At 38.6% G+C, this 14,052-nt stretch overlaps 1 protein-coding gene across 25 annotated transcripts in view; it reads right to left on the bottom strand.

Annotated features, from left to right (window-relative positions):
* Positions 1 to 14,052, bottom strand: part of Map2 (microtubule associated protein 2) — a 264,833-nt gene that overhangs the window by 237,468 nt on the left and 13,313 nt on the right. For 4 of the 25 annotated variants that reach the window (XM_075951199.1, XM_075951202.1, XM_075951211.1 and 1 more), the window contains exon 2: positions 549 to 618. The exons of the other annotated variants lie outside the window; for them this stretch is intronic. The gene's annotated coding sequence lies outside the window, so the exon portion shown is untranslated. The remainder of the gene's footprint in view (positions 1 to 548; positions 619 to 14,052) is intronic. 25 annotated transcript variants of the gene reach the window in all.

Below are 14,052 nucleotides of genomic sequence, written 5' to 3'. Positions count from 1 at the left end.
ACTCCTGGGGTGCCCTGGCATTGTCTTCTAAATGTGATGCTTATTCGTCAACATATAGAACTATGAGTAATAGACAGAAAGTACTATATTAAAAGTGGTGCCTTTTCTTAAGTAATTTCACCTTTTGCTGAAAACACTATAGAGCTATAGATGTGTGCCAGATATATGACCTGTTTAACATCATGAATTGAAATAGTGGTTTTCTTTAATGGCATTCCTTGATGGTCAGAAAGCAGGACCTGGGCTTTCATTGTCAAAAAATATATAGTCTTTGTTCATTTACGGTATAGTAAGTTTTATGGTCTGTAGGAAAAAGGAAGGAAGTGCCAGGTATGCCTGTTGTGCCTAAGCTCACACATCATTAAAGCGTGCTGCTTAATAATCAATGCAAATTGCTATTCTGAGCAATTTTCTGGGAAGATGTGGGCGGTTAAATGGCTTGCCAATGCCTCTGATTGTTATTCTCTGTTGTAGTCCTGTGGGGAGAACATGATTTTCTTGACTGTACTTGATAGGCCATGGCAGATAAGATGTTACGTAAAACTTACTCTCTTTACAGATCTTCTATGCGCCCAGGATCTTGGGTTCTGAAGGACTTTGTTTTTCTTTTTTTATTTCCTATAAGAAACAAGAACATCAAAACTTCTACATTGTCTCCACTCACAGATTTGTCTGTGTGTTTTAAATAAGTCGCAACCTCTGTGTTGAAAAACTCATGTCTAATCTCAGGGTTTTTTTTAAACTTAACCCTGAGAGCTCACCATCCACCCGTTCTGAGCAGACAGACTGACGCACAGTTACTGTCTTGTAAAGTTCTCTTCCAGCGTCATCTAACCTGAGAATTCCGCCATGCTTCTCATGGCTCTGGGTCCGAAACAACTATCTTTTAAGTTCACAGAGATAATATTTAATTTCTCTAATTCCCATCTGAAACATTTTACTGAGCAATTCTTTAGTTGCGTAAGTCTGAGAGCATTTTCAAGGGTCACCAATACTTGTGTGTGGTAAAGGTTTTGGGAGCTCAAATGTTCCCACAGGCTCTAAAGCAGAATGAACAACACCAGGAATATTTATTTCCAGAAGCCATAGACAGTCTGGGGAATATTTATTGATTAGAGAATTGGTAGAGAGCAATGCAACATTCAGACAAAAAGGAGGAACCTTGTTCTGTTTGGCATATACATGCGTGCATGGCTCCAGCACCTTGGCATACACTGTTTTAAAGTGACGGGCATTTTTATAAGTATATTATTTTCAAAATTTTTAGATATGTTTAAGTAATAATTTTTTAAAAAATATCTTATGACCAAAAACTTTTAATCCAGAAACCATGTGTCTTTCACACTTTCTCAAATAATATTTTGTTGAAAAGCACACTGAATCACAATGATGACTCAATTTCAAAATAATTCATTATAATCGAATTTTAGCTAAATGACTCACATACCCCTACGCTCATTCCTACATTGAGATTTGAGATACATTTTCATCTTTATTTTCCCTCTAACAAACTAGTTAAAAATAATTTGCAGATCTTGACTGAGGGATAAATCTGGATTAAGTTAAAAATTTATTCCACTTTCTCAGACCCTCCAAAAATGCTAGTAAAGTGGTGGGTTGGATTAGAATGTGTTTTTATAACTGACCTAATTGTCATATGCAATTTTCACACAAGATCCTCAATTACAAGGAACGAATTAGCATTATAAAAATGTTCATCTGTGTAAGAATTAGTCATAAATTATTAATTTTTATTCATTGACACTAATATAATTAATCCTTGGGTATATCAGAAATAGTGAGAGAGGCATATAAATTCCAAATTCTCATTTCCAACTGAGAGTTAAATTCAAGATTCTACTTTTCTGAAATAGTTTGAGGAAAAACTTTAATAAATGTCCAGATATTAATGGTTAATTTGTTCAATCACTTATTGTTATTAAGTTAAGCAAGGCAATGAACTTTAGCCACATCTTTTTGGGTTTTATGAAATGCTAACATCACTTTAACATATGAGAAATGCCCACTGTACAAAAGAATGTTTTATAATAAACAACACTCAGAACTGAACATGAAAGGAGAAAATTCTCCCAGGAAAGAAGGGGTGTCTAGCACAGAAGGACGGAGAGGAAGGTAACCTAGTGGAGGCCAGAAGAAGGAGCATCAAGCACAGGGGGGTTGGGAGAGAAGGCATAAGGGAAGACAAGAAGGAAGGGAACAAATGACAGTATCGTATGATGAGACCTATGAGCAGAATGCCATAGTGAGCCCTGCCATTTTGTATAATAAACTAAGATAATAACAACATCGCAGAACTAAAGAGATGTGAAAAGTAGACACCTATCACATAGCATGACATTTCCCTAGGTGAGAATTTTGGCTCCATCCCGCCTATTAGCAACTTAGTTTTGTTGTTCCGTAACAGTGTGGGAACATTTTAGAAAGTATGGTGTTTTCATGTTTTATAAAAAACCACTGAGTGTTTATTGAATCCCAGTGCACACCATATCTGACCTGGAAGACACTTTAAGCTCGCCATCATGGCCTCAAGCTCTCCACCAGCATCAAGGTAAAGAAGCGGTGAGAGATAGCCTCCCAAGTGTGGGTACATTGATGGGACAGCTATGCTAAAACTGAACAGTGAAGAGATTGGCAGTGGAGGTCACAAAATATGACTAAAAACATAGTTGCTGCACTAAATCATCTGACTGAAGTTAGCTCCCTCTTAGGTACGACACAACGGGCAAGTAACAACTTAGGAAAGAACCCACTAGCAAAAGCTAAATAGAACTATGAACCAACTTTGCTGTTGGGTTCAAAAATAATCATTGTAGTGCATAGAATATGCCAGACATTCTGGTAGAAGCTGGATTTATAAAAATGAATATGGGAGTTCCTTCCTGCAAGAAGTATAAATATGCAGCAAGATGCAAATATAAAAGCTGGCTTTGGAGATGGAAGCAGTTAGTCAGATGATGGAGGAGGGGACTCATCCAGAAAGAAGAGACCAAGTGGTGTCTGGAGACGCAAGTTGTCTGGTGTTTCTGAACCCGGAAATATAAACAAGGTGCCGCTGAAAGAAAGATTGAGAAGGCAGGGTGCTTTCAGATTTGTGTGGCTAAATTTAATAAGCTGTATTAATTAGACACTGAAGGAAGGATTTTAAGAAGAGATATGTTTAGAAAAGCAGTTTCTAGGCAGGCAAATCTCTGGGAGTTTGAAGTCAGCCTGGTCTACAAGATCTAGTTCCGGGACAGGCACCAAAGTTACAGAGAAACCCTGTCAAAAAAAAAAGCAGTTTCTAAGAGCACCGGTTCATACGGTTCATACAAGGTCTGAACTTCATGGGAAACAACTGGAGGCATGGAAATCAAATATTTCATTTTTAGACGAAAGGTCCAGAAAAAAAATTCAATGAGAGTAAAGATGAAAAGGGGAGAGTGGAAAGATATATATTTAGGAAATGTATATTTAGAAGCCTGTGATAACTTGTGGTTTCTTACTGGGAACAGCACCATGGTATCAGATGGGACTGAAAGAGGATGGAGCACGCTGGCTGCTGAAGTCAGCTCCACACAAACGTGGGGCTCTCTGCTGCCCAGGGGTAGGTGTGAAAGCACCGGCAGGTCCTTGACTCTGTGAGCCTGGTTTTCAGGGAAGGAGTCCCAGCTGAATGTGCAGACTGGGACACAGGCCAAACACAGACGCTTGCTAAAGCTCTGACAGTGGAAACGCTACACCAGTGTGAGAACAGACATACCAAACCTTCTCTTAGCTCTTATTTCATTAAGTTAACGAACTGAACTTCAATCCTTAGCTACTTGAATATGACATCCTTAATGACGTTAGAGTCATACAAAAGACATAACCATTAATCAATATTTCACAGCAACCTGTATGGTACCTCACACCATCCAAAATTTGAGGTTCAGGTTTTATACTTCAATTTAATAGTTTTTGGTTTTTGGTTTTTTGTAAGAGTGCTATAAATCAATGTTTTACAGTTCCTAAGTTCATTTCAGAGCCACTATGTCTGACTGACATTGAATGTCAAGACTTAATGTGTATAGCCAAAGGAACATAAGCTATTTTGACTTATTGCAGCGTTGATTCGGACAGTTGAAGCTCCATAAAGCACTCAACCATGAGCACAAAGGTAACAGAAACAACTGATTCATGAAAATCCTTATGCTGGAAAGAGTTCATGGTTTCCCTATTGTGATCAGTATACAACCCCTGAGTACGATTATAATCTTACTAGTCTGCTCTCGTATGACGTTCTATTAAAGGTCCTCTGTTTGAGTTCAGGAAACTACATGGACTGAAAGGCACCTCATGCTGCCAGCACTGCAGGTCGATTCACAGCCCCGATGTGAGGCAGGGATGTGGTGCCTGGGTTCCATGCACAGTTATCGCATGATCTGAATGCAGGCCCAGAAGAACTGAAAGTCTGTCTCTTGACTGATTCAGCTTCCCAGAATCCAATACAATCCACGGGTTGTGTCCACATTGTTCCTTATAAATCCCTTCCCTTTCAGCTCCTCACTTCATCATCTGTGACTTGTCCATCGTAGGAAGTCTCCCTGAACTCCTTTCTCACTCTGATTGCACTGGAGATGGTTTGAAAGAAATAGCTCTCATTATTCCCGTTCGATAATTTACATTTTAATTATAGCTCCAAACAGCTGCCCTCCACTGTGAAAGCGGTACAGTAATTCCTTTAGCTGTGTCTCCTTTGGCAAAGCGTCATGTCCTCCAAGGACACAGCAAGTCAAAGATATTCTCAGAGGACTCAAAAGGACTTTGTACATCATCTGCAGGCAACAAGAAACCTGATGGGTCCCTGAGAAATGTTTTCTTTATAGTAAATCTGCTTGGCTATATTAAGACTTACTACACAAGTAAATAAAACGTGATCATGCAGATTAGTGAATATAAACATTTTATTTATTGTCTCTTGATATGATTGCCTTAACAACACACCAGCTCCCTAAAGTGCAGTCACAAGTGATAAAGGTACAGGGTTAGGTTTCTCTGCATAGTTTGGCCTCAACCTAGTCTCTTCCAACAGTTTTGATTACTTATATCTTTATGTACAGCTATGTGCTAAAAAAAATCAAATTTTCACACAAAGCGACCAAAAATTGTCATTTTAACTCAGAACCATATCACGATGTGGCTCTTCTTAAATTAAGGTTTATCATGTGTACATTTCTTTCTCCAGTGTTTTTTTAAATTTATTCTGTTTTGTCTCTTTTTTATTAGACTGTGTCTAATGTATGCCAGGCTTGCCTTGAACTTGCTACACAGGTAAGGATGAGCCAACCTTCTGACGTTTAAGCCTCTACCTCAGGATGTTGTCAAGTGGTTTTAATCAGATAAGCTAGTGGTGAGCTACTTACTTACAGCCTGACAGTCACCAAAAGAGTGTGAGGTGACTGCTTCCCTTCACTGAACAAGCTCCTGGATGGGAAGGAAACAATCTAATTATGTTCTTCATATTTCTAATATGGCATTCACAGTAGGGGCCACCTAATTGGTTTTTAATAAGCACTTGCTGAATGTAAAGTAGATGGTCTCAATGAATAAATTTGTTTCCTCCCAAAGGCTCCTCATCTGTCTCGTCCTCCTCTGTGACATTTGGTCTTCTCTAATGAAAACCTTGTTTGTCCAGCATTCTAACTAGTACAGGCTTGGCAGAGCAGGCAGCTACTAACAGGATGAACTGATGTGCCCGGGTGTTGAGCTACTGTATTGCCTTCCAGTGAACCACAGAATATGAAGCTATGCTGGAGGTAATTAAACCTATTCCCTCACATTGTAGATCAGGAGCTAGAAGGTCAGAAAGTCAGATGACTTTCTGAAGACCTCAGAGAGAAGGCATTTACAAGATTCCTATATCTTTAAAAGGCAAGGCTGAGTGTTCTATAAGAGTGGATATTTAAAAAGAGAATTAGTCTTGATGACTCCGAACTTTACCACTCAAAGAGAAGACACCATTTCTGCTTTTGATATTTTGTATCATAATACAAAATATTTTGCTAAGCTTTTTTCTCCTAAACAGACTGATCTAAAACTACTTATAAGTTCCTTTAAAATGTTTACCAAGAGCTTCCTTCATTCACAGTTTTCTTGGCAAAATGTGGGAATCATGATAAATAAATGAGAACAAATGTTATTATAGATATTATACAAACAAATAAAAAATATACCTTCACATGTGAATATTATCCACTTAGAAATTTAAATTATCTTATTTTTCAAAAATAAACATCTAAAACTTAACCATTTTTTTTTTATTTTTGAGACAGGGTTTCTCTGTAGTTTTTGGTGCCTGTCCTGGAACTAGCTCTTGTAGACCAGGCTGGCCTCGAGCTCACAGAGATCCTCCTGCCTCTGCCTCCCGAGTGCTAGGATTAAAGGCGTGTGCTACCATCACCCGGCAAAACTTAACCATTTTATAAAATGTGCATGGCCCACATACAATGATTTTGATTGCTAATCATAATACAATAGAATGTTTATAAATTTATCATGATTAAAAACTTATTGTGTAGAGTGTAGCAACTTATAAAAAAGATCAGAAATTGATAATTGTATGACAAAACTTTTCCTGGGGATACTCAACATACACATCTACTTACCCCAGATAGGGAGCCCATGACAGACCAATGTATAGATACCACCAAAGTCAAACTTGGTGAACTGGTTTGGCTTATTGAGTTACTTACAGGAGAAAGTGTAAGGGTGAGAAGCAGAAATGTCTCAGAGACAGCACCAAGCCCACCCCAGCGTGGGTGACAGCTCACAAAGCTGCGAAACCCGGAGCACACTGCACAGTCTGCATGCAGTACAAGGTAAAAAACGTCCTCTAAATAACTCTGGTCTTAACCTCTCCCAAGCATCATGGCTGGTTTCTGCTTCTTCTAGGCAGCTGATCTGGTCTCAGAGAGTCTTCTTTGTAGCTTGGCTTGCCTGAGTCTTCCTTCCTTGCACAGCTTACCTGTTAGTCTGAGAGAGATTCTCAGCTTTTGTTGCTTTCTCTGGCAGAGAGGGGGTCTAGCAAATCTTGTCAGTGATAGGGACTTCCTGAAGCTATTTGAGTTGTTTAACTTCCTGCTAAGAAAACTTTCCTGTAAGATGGAATGATTCAGTGTCAGAGGAAACTGTTACACAGTATTCTGTATCAAAGTTGACACATGCCTCTGTATTCATGCTATTTATGACAGTCCCAAGTACAGGAATAAGTTAACAATAATGTAGTTTGTGAATCACTTAGTTGTATGTTAACAAGAGAGAGGCTGTGTTATTTTCTAAGTGTTGAGATTGTCTAATTGGACGCAAAACTCTATGAATGCTAAGCCTGACATTTTCTGTGGAGCAGAGAGTATTTTATTCACAGTTTCTCCCAGTTTTTAAGAACATATAAATCTTTTCTTTAAAAGAGAACTCCATTTTTTATTGAATTATTTGTTATTTTGATGACCAATTTCTTGAGTTCTTTCTATATTTTAGAGATAAGATCCCTGTCTGATGTGGAGTGAGTGAAGATCTTTTCCCATTCTGTAGGCTGTCAGTTTGTCTTGTTGACTACATCCTTTGCTTTACAGAAGTTACTCAGTTTCAGGAGGTCCCATTTATTAATTGTTTCTCTCAGTGTCTGTGCTGCTGAGGTTATATTTAGGAAGTGGTCTGAACAGAGAATTCTCAACAGAGGAATCTAAAATGGCCAAAAGACACTTAAGGAAATGTTCAACATCCTTAGTCATCAGAGAAATGCAAATCAAAACAACTCTGGGATTCCATCTTACACCTGTAAGAATGGCCAAGATCAAAAACAATGATGACAACTTATGCTGTGGGGTAAAGGGAACACTCCTGCATTGCTGGTGGAAATGCAAGCTGGTACAGCCCCTTTGAATGTCAGTGTGGCAAATTCTCAGAAAATTAGGAAAGAACCTTTCTCAAGAGCCAGCAATACCATTTTTGGGTATATATCCAAAGGATGCTCAATTGTGCCACAGGGACATGTGCTCAACTATGTTCATAGCAGCTTTGTTTGTCATAGCCAGAACCTGAAAACAACCTAAATGCCCCCTGACCAAAGAATGAATAAGGAAAATGTTGTACATTTACACAATGAAGTACTACACAGCAGAAAAAAATAACGACATCTTGAATTTTGCAGGAAAATGGATGGAGCTAGAAAACATCATGTTTTTTCTGTAACCCAGACACAGAAAGACAGTTATCACATGTACTCACTCATAAGTGGTTTTTAAACATAAAGCAAAGAATCCAGCCTACATATCATAATCACAGAGAACTTAGACAACAATGAGGACACTAAGAGAGAGTTACATAGATCTAATCTCCATGGGAAGTAGAAAAAGACAAGATCTCCTGAGTAAATTGGGAGCATGGGGACCATTGGGGAAGGTTGAAAGGGAGGGGAGAGGCAGGAAGGGGAGCAGAGAAAAATGTAGAGCTCAATAAAAATCAATAAAAAAGATAATAACTTAAAAAAAGAGAACTCAAATTCAACTTCCAGATACTTCATTGATAAAGTTATGTATATATGTTTTCTTTTGTGAAAACACACACACACACCAGTCAAGTTATTCAAAGTAGTATTGACATGAATACAGATAGATCTTAATTATATGTGGCTGTGGACTTAATAGACCAAGAATGTAGTCTTATCAATGACAAATAAAACAGAGTAGCAGTGCGGGCTCGTAGAAATGACAGGAAAAAGTGAATCTGAAGGGATGTGAAGTCACCCCAAGAAATTCCACTCTCTAAGTTGCAGTTGCATCTCTGCAATCTTGGAAATACAAAGACTTTTGATAGATATTAAATGATGACTCTTCAAGATATTTGGGCAAAAATTTAAATGTCTTATGTAATGGAAAAATAAAATGGTGTCATTCCCCTAGGGGCAGCAGTGGGCAGAGGGCCATAAGGGGCAGCGGGTCCCAGGCAAAGAGCTGCATGGTGGGTTAGAGACCTCAGAGAGTCAGCTGGTCCCACGAGGAGCTGCGGTGGGTGAGAAACAGAGATGCATAGGCACCGCATGTAGAGAAAGGTCGTGTTTATTTAGTGGGATATAAAGGGGAAAGGGAAAGGGGTAAAGGGAAGATAGGGGAAGAACAGAAAGAGATAGAGAAAGAGAAACAGAGAGAGACAGAGAGAAAGAGAGAGAGGAGGGTGGGAGAGGAGAGGAGAAAAGAAGCTACCTCTTTAGAGATAGAGATGAAAAAGAAGGAGCTCAGGCTGGAAGCTGAAGGAAGATCCACTTGCCTCAGTGGACAGGGGAGGGAGTAGGTGGGGCTTGTCTCTTAAAGGGACAGGACAAACCATTACATTTTAACTATTAAATTTTATTAATCTAATGAGTGACAGAATAAAAACAAATTATTTATTTTTAAATACATTTCTTTGACTTAACATAAAATTAAACATGCATCTCTTCCTGTAGTTAGCATATCTATGATATAAATACTTAACTCTCCTAGGATCCCTCAAAAACACAAGACATCATCATCATCTCTAACTACTACATTATAGACTAGATGGATCAAATTTATTCCATATACGTAACTTCAATCTTATATCCTCTGGTACCATCTCCTCTCCAGCACTCCAATCACTACATTTTCTGTACTTACTATTCACTCCACTGCACGCCCATCTGTCTTCCCTCTCATTTTCCCTCCTTCCTCTCCTCTTTTTTCTCTTTCTTCTTTTCTCATGATCTTACATGGAAATGGCCTGCCTGCAAGGTTGTATGATGACCTTGAATTCTGGATCTTCCTGGATCCACCTCTTGTTGGATGGGATTGCAGGTTTATGACAACATGCTCCGATTTATGAGGCGCTGGGGCTTGAGGCCAGGGCTTCATGCATTGTAGGTAAGTACTCCACCAAGTGGCCCGTATCTCCTGCTATCCACTATTGCAATGACGTTCATTTTACATTCTGCATCTGAATAAAACTGTATAATGCCTGTGCTTCTGAGACTGGCATTTTTTTTAACTCTAAAATGAAATCCTTCTAAGAGTCATTACAGACTTTTCCAAAAGAATATTTTTTTTAGAAAAAATAAAAATAAAAAGCTTCTGTAAGGTAAAGGACACAGCAAATAAGATGAAATGGTAGCCTAAAGAATTGAAAAAGATCTTCATAAACTCCACATCTGACAGAGGGCTCATCTCTAAAACATAAAGAACTCAAAAAACTTGACATCAAAATACCAAACAATCCCATTTAAAGATGGGGCTTAGATCTAAACAGAATTCTGACAGAAGAATCTCAAATGACAGAAAAACATTTTTAAAATTGCTCAGTATCCTTAGTCATCAGGAAAATGCAAATCAAAAAGATTCTGAGATACCATCTTACACCTGTTAGAATGCTAAGATCAAAAACACTGATGGCAGCTTATGTTGCAGAGGATGTGGAGTAAGGGGAACACTCCTCCACTGCTGGTGGGAGTGCAAACTTGTACAGCCACTTTGGAAATCAGTATGGTAGTGTCTCAGAAAGTTAGGTATCAATCTACTTCAAGAATCAGCATATCCAGTACTCTTGGCGATAAACCCAGAGAAGGATGTCAGTCATACCACAAGGACACTTACTCAGCTATATCCATAGGAACATTATTCATAGTAGCCAGAACCTGGAAACTACTTAGACGCCCCTCAACAAAAGACTGAATAGAGAAAATGTGGTACATTTATGTAATGAAGTACTGCTCAGTGGTAAATAACAAAACATCATGAAACTTGCAGACAAATTGATCGTATTAGAAAAGAATCATCCTGAATGAGTTAACTCAAACCCAGAAAGGCAAACATGATATGTACTCACTCATAAGTGGAGTAAAGCAAAGGATAACCAGGCCATAATCCATAGCCCTAGGAAAACTGGGGAACAGGAGGACCCTAAGAGGGTCACATGGATCGCCCTAGGAAAGGGAAATAGGTAAGAAATTCTGGGTAAACTGGGGATAGGGAAGAGACAGGAGGGAATGGGTGATGAGAACATGAGGTAACAGGATGATCAAGTTGGGGGAAGGACAGAGAGGAAGAGCAATGAAAGAGATACCTTGATAGAGAGAACCATTATTTCAAGGGCTGGTAGATTCTTCCATATGGGAAGCATCTAGTTGCTCTTGTACCAGCTGTTCTAAAGCCTGCAGCTTAGAGGCCACTGTTTAACCCATATTGGTTTTTCAGTTAACCATTTTAAAGGCAGGGCCATTAGTACTTCTGAAGGTTTGTCACTTGCTTTGTGTTTTTGTACAGCCTGAATGACTGGTGACTTTTGTCTATAATATCTTCCCCCAAAACATAAGTTTTGGGGGCTGTAGGAATGTTAATCTGGGTACTCCATTGCTGCAGTAGGTCACGACCCCACAAATTCACTGCAATATTAGCTATAAATGGCCTCAGTTTTTCTCTGTACCCTTCTAGCCCTATGTATTCAACCCATCTCGTGCTTTGCTTCACTTGAGATAGGGTTTCAATTCCTAGGAACTTAACATATATCTCTTTAAGAGGTGAATTTAGATGCCAAGATTTTGGAGTAATGTAATATAATAATATTATATATAGTATATAGTAATACTTATATCCACACCTGTGTCTATTAAGCCTTTAATAAAAATGGCATTTATAAACATGCTTAGCTTTGGAAATTTTTTTCAATTCTGTTATTGGCTTATATTACAAAGTTACATAACACAACTGTCACTAATTTGCAATATGGTTTCTGTGCTAAATACATGATGCTTTAAAATGTGTACACTTAGATTTTGTGCAGGTGATATATGATGAGATAGTTAACTCCCAGGAGTCACGGTGTAGGTTAAGTATTCACTTCATCCCGAGGACTTTGACACAAGAAGCAGCATGAGAAAGAGCTGTCCTGGCTCTGCTATAGTGAGTAGCTCTTTGCTGAGCCGAAGTACGTTCCAGATGTGTCTAGCATAACCCAAAGCTCTGAGCTGAATTATGAGTGTGGACTCCCCACAAAGCTATGCCATCCTCTCTTCAATTATGAGGATCTCAGAGAAAGATAAATGTCATTATAGTTTTTTTTCAGTTATGTTTTCAGAAAAATACTAAATAAAATTGTTGTGGCTAACTCCATGATGAACCATATTTTCATCATAGGAAGCAGAGTCCTGATTATTTAATTTGTTGCAAAATCTCTGGCAGTAGTAGTTTTTATAGCTTTGAAGTATTTTTGTGATATGGGAAAGAGCCCCATATCATATAATCTATTTTTTAAACCTTAAAATAATTAATCAATAAAAAATGAAGGTTAAATATGTAGGTGCCATTATGTACTTATTTACATATACAATCCATAGATCTTCTCTGTCTAACTCTGTCTCTGCCTCCCTCCCTCAGCCACCCCTCTCTCTCATAAAAATGCTTTAAAACCTTTCCTTCTAACATCTGATTTACTTTGTACATTTTTCTATAATACCATGGACACAAGTCTATAGTTGTCTATGGACAATGATGCTTCTTTTTTTTTTTTAAGCTTTAAATGTAAGTGGTTTATTTTCTTTTTTTGCCTTCTGTAATTTCTCTTTAATCACATGGTTTCTTTTTTCCCCGTTTATTTATTTATTAAAGATTTCTGTCTCTTCCCTGCCACCGCCTCCCATTTTCCTCCCCCTCCCCCAATCAAGTTCCCCTCCCTTGTCAGTCCATAGAACTATCAGGGTTTCCTGCCCTGTGGGAAGTCCAAGGACCACCCACCTCCATCCAGGTCTAGCAAGGTGAGCATCCAAACTGCCTAGGATCCCACAAAGCCAGTGCGTGCAGTAGGATCAAAAACCCATTGCCATTGTTCTTGAGTTCTCAGTAGTCCTCATTGTCTGCTATGTTCAGAGAGTCTGGTTTTATCCCAGGCTTTTCCAGACCGAGGCCAGCTGGCCTTGGTGAGTTCCCGACAGAACATACCCATTGTCTCAGTGTGTGGGTGCGCCCCTCGTGGTCCTGAGTTCCTTGCTCGTGCTCTCTCTCCTTCTGCTCCTGATATTCAAATCAGTTCTGACCATGCCTTTGACCATCACTCAACATGTTGTCTAAGTTTCACTGTTTAAAATACAGCTTGCTATACTTTCTTCTTCTCTTTGACTCTAAGCCATAAGAGTAATGGTGAAAACAACCAAACTCATACATAGATACTGACAAAGTAGAATAAGCTGCTGACAACCTGATTACCTGGGATTCTATATTTACCCCTTTTTTTCATGACATTATTTTTTCCTATGTTCCCTAATCTTTAAAGAATTTTGTCATTTACCCTGTCACTCTCCTTGATCTCTTGATTACTCGTGTCTAGGAATCATTATCAAGTCACATTAATTGGTATCAGGATCTTTCGGGTAGTTGTCATGGGACGCTCTCTCTTGTCTTACAGTTGACTCATTTCTAAAAGTGTCAAATGGCCTCACTATTAATTTAATGGGACAATTAAAAATAAAGTTACCCTTTAAAAGTACAAGTAAAGAATTCAGAAATCAGAAAAATGAATAGCAATTAGTTCTTTTATTTTTAAAGTCTTTTGAAAAAAAAACAGTGTGCATTGCGTATGCATGTGGAACAACTTCAATAAGAACTGATATTATTCTACCTTTATTGACTTCCCCACATCTCTTTCTCCATGCCAGCTCTGCCAGCATCTCACACCTACATTTTTCATACTGATCTTTTCCAAACTACTTGTGAAAATGTCTATAACCATACTTCCAAAAGAGCCCTTAGTCTCCTACTTTTAATAGGCTTGTGTCTCTAAATCACATTATAGAAATTCTAGACCTACCACTGTTTCCTCTCAGATTTCTCTTGCCAATTCCAATACATCATCACACCACACTCACAACTGTTATTCCTGGGTCACCAGCTCTGACGATGTCATAAAATCTACATACAGTCAGTGTGTGAGGATCCACAAACCTGAAACCCAGTCAAGCCATGTAGTGTGCTCTGCTCATCGTTACCTGAGTCCCTCTGCTTTCAATATTGTCTT

Source organism: Microtus pennsylvanicus, chromosome 17 (genome assembly GCF_037038515.1).
Source record: "Microtus pennsylvanicus isolate mMicPen1 chromosome 17, mMicPen1.hap1, whole genome shotgun sequence".
NCBI lineage: Eukaryota > Metazoa > Chordata > Mammalia > Rodentia > Cricetidae > Microtus > Microtus pennsylvanicus.
Note: the sequence above shows the minus strand (reverse complement) of the source record. Positions and strands in the feature narration are given on the sequence as shown.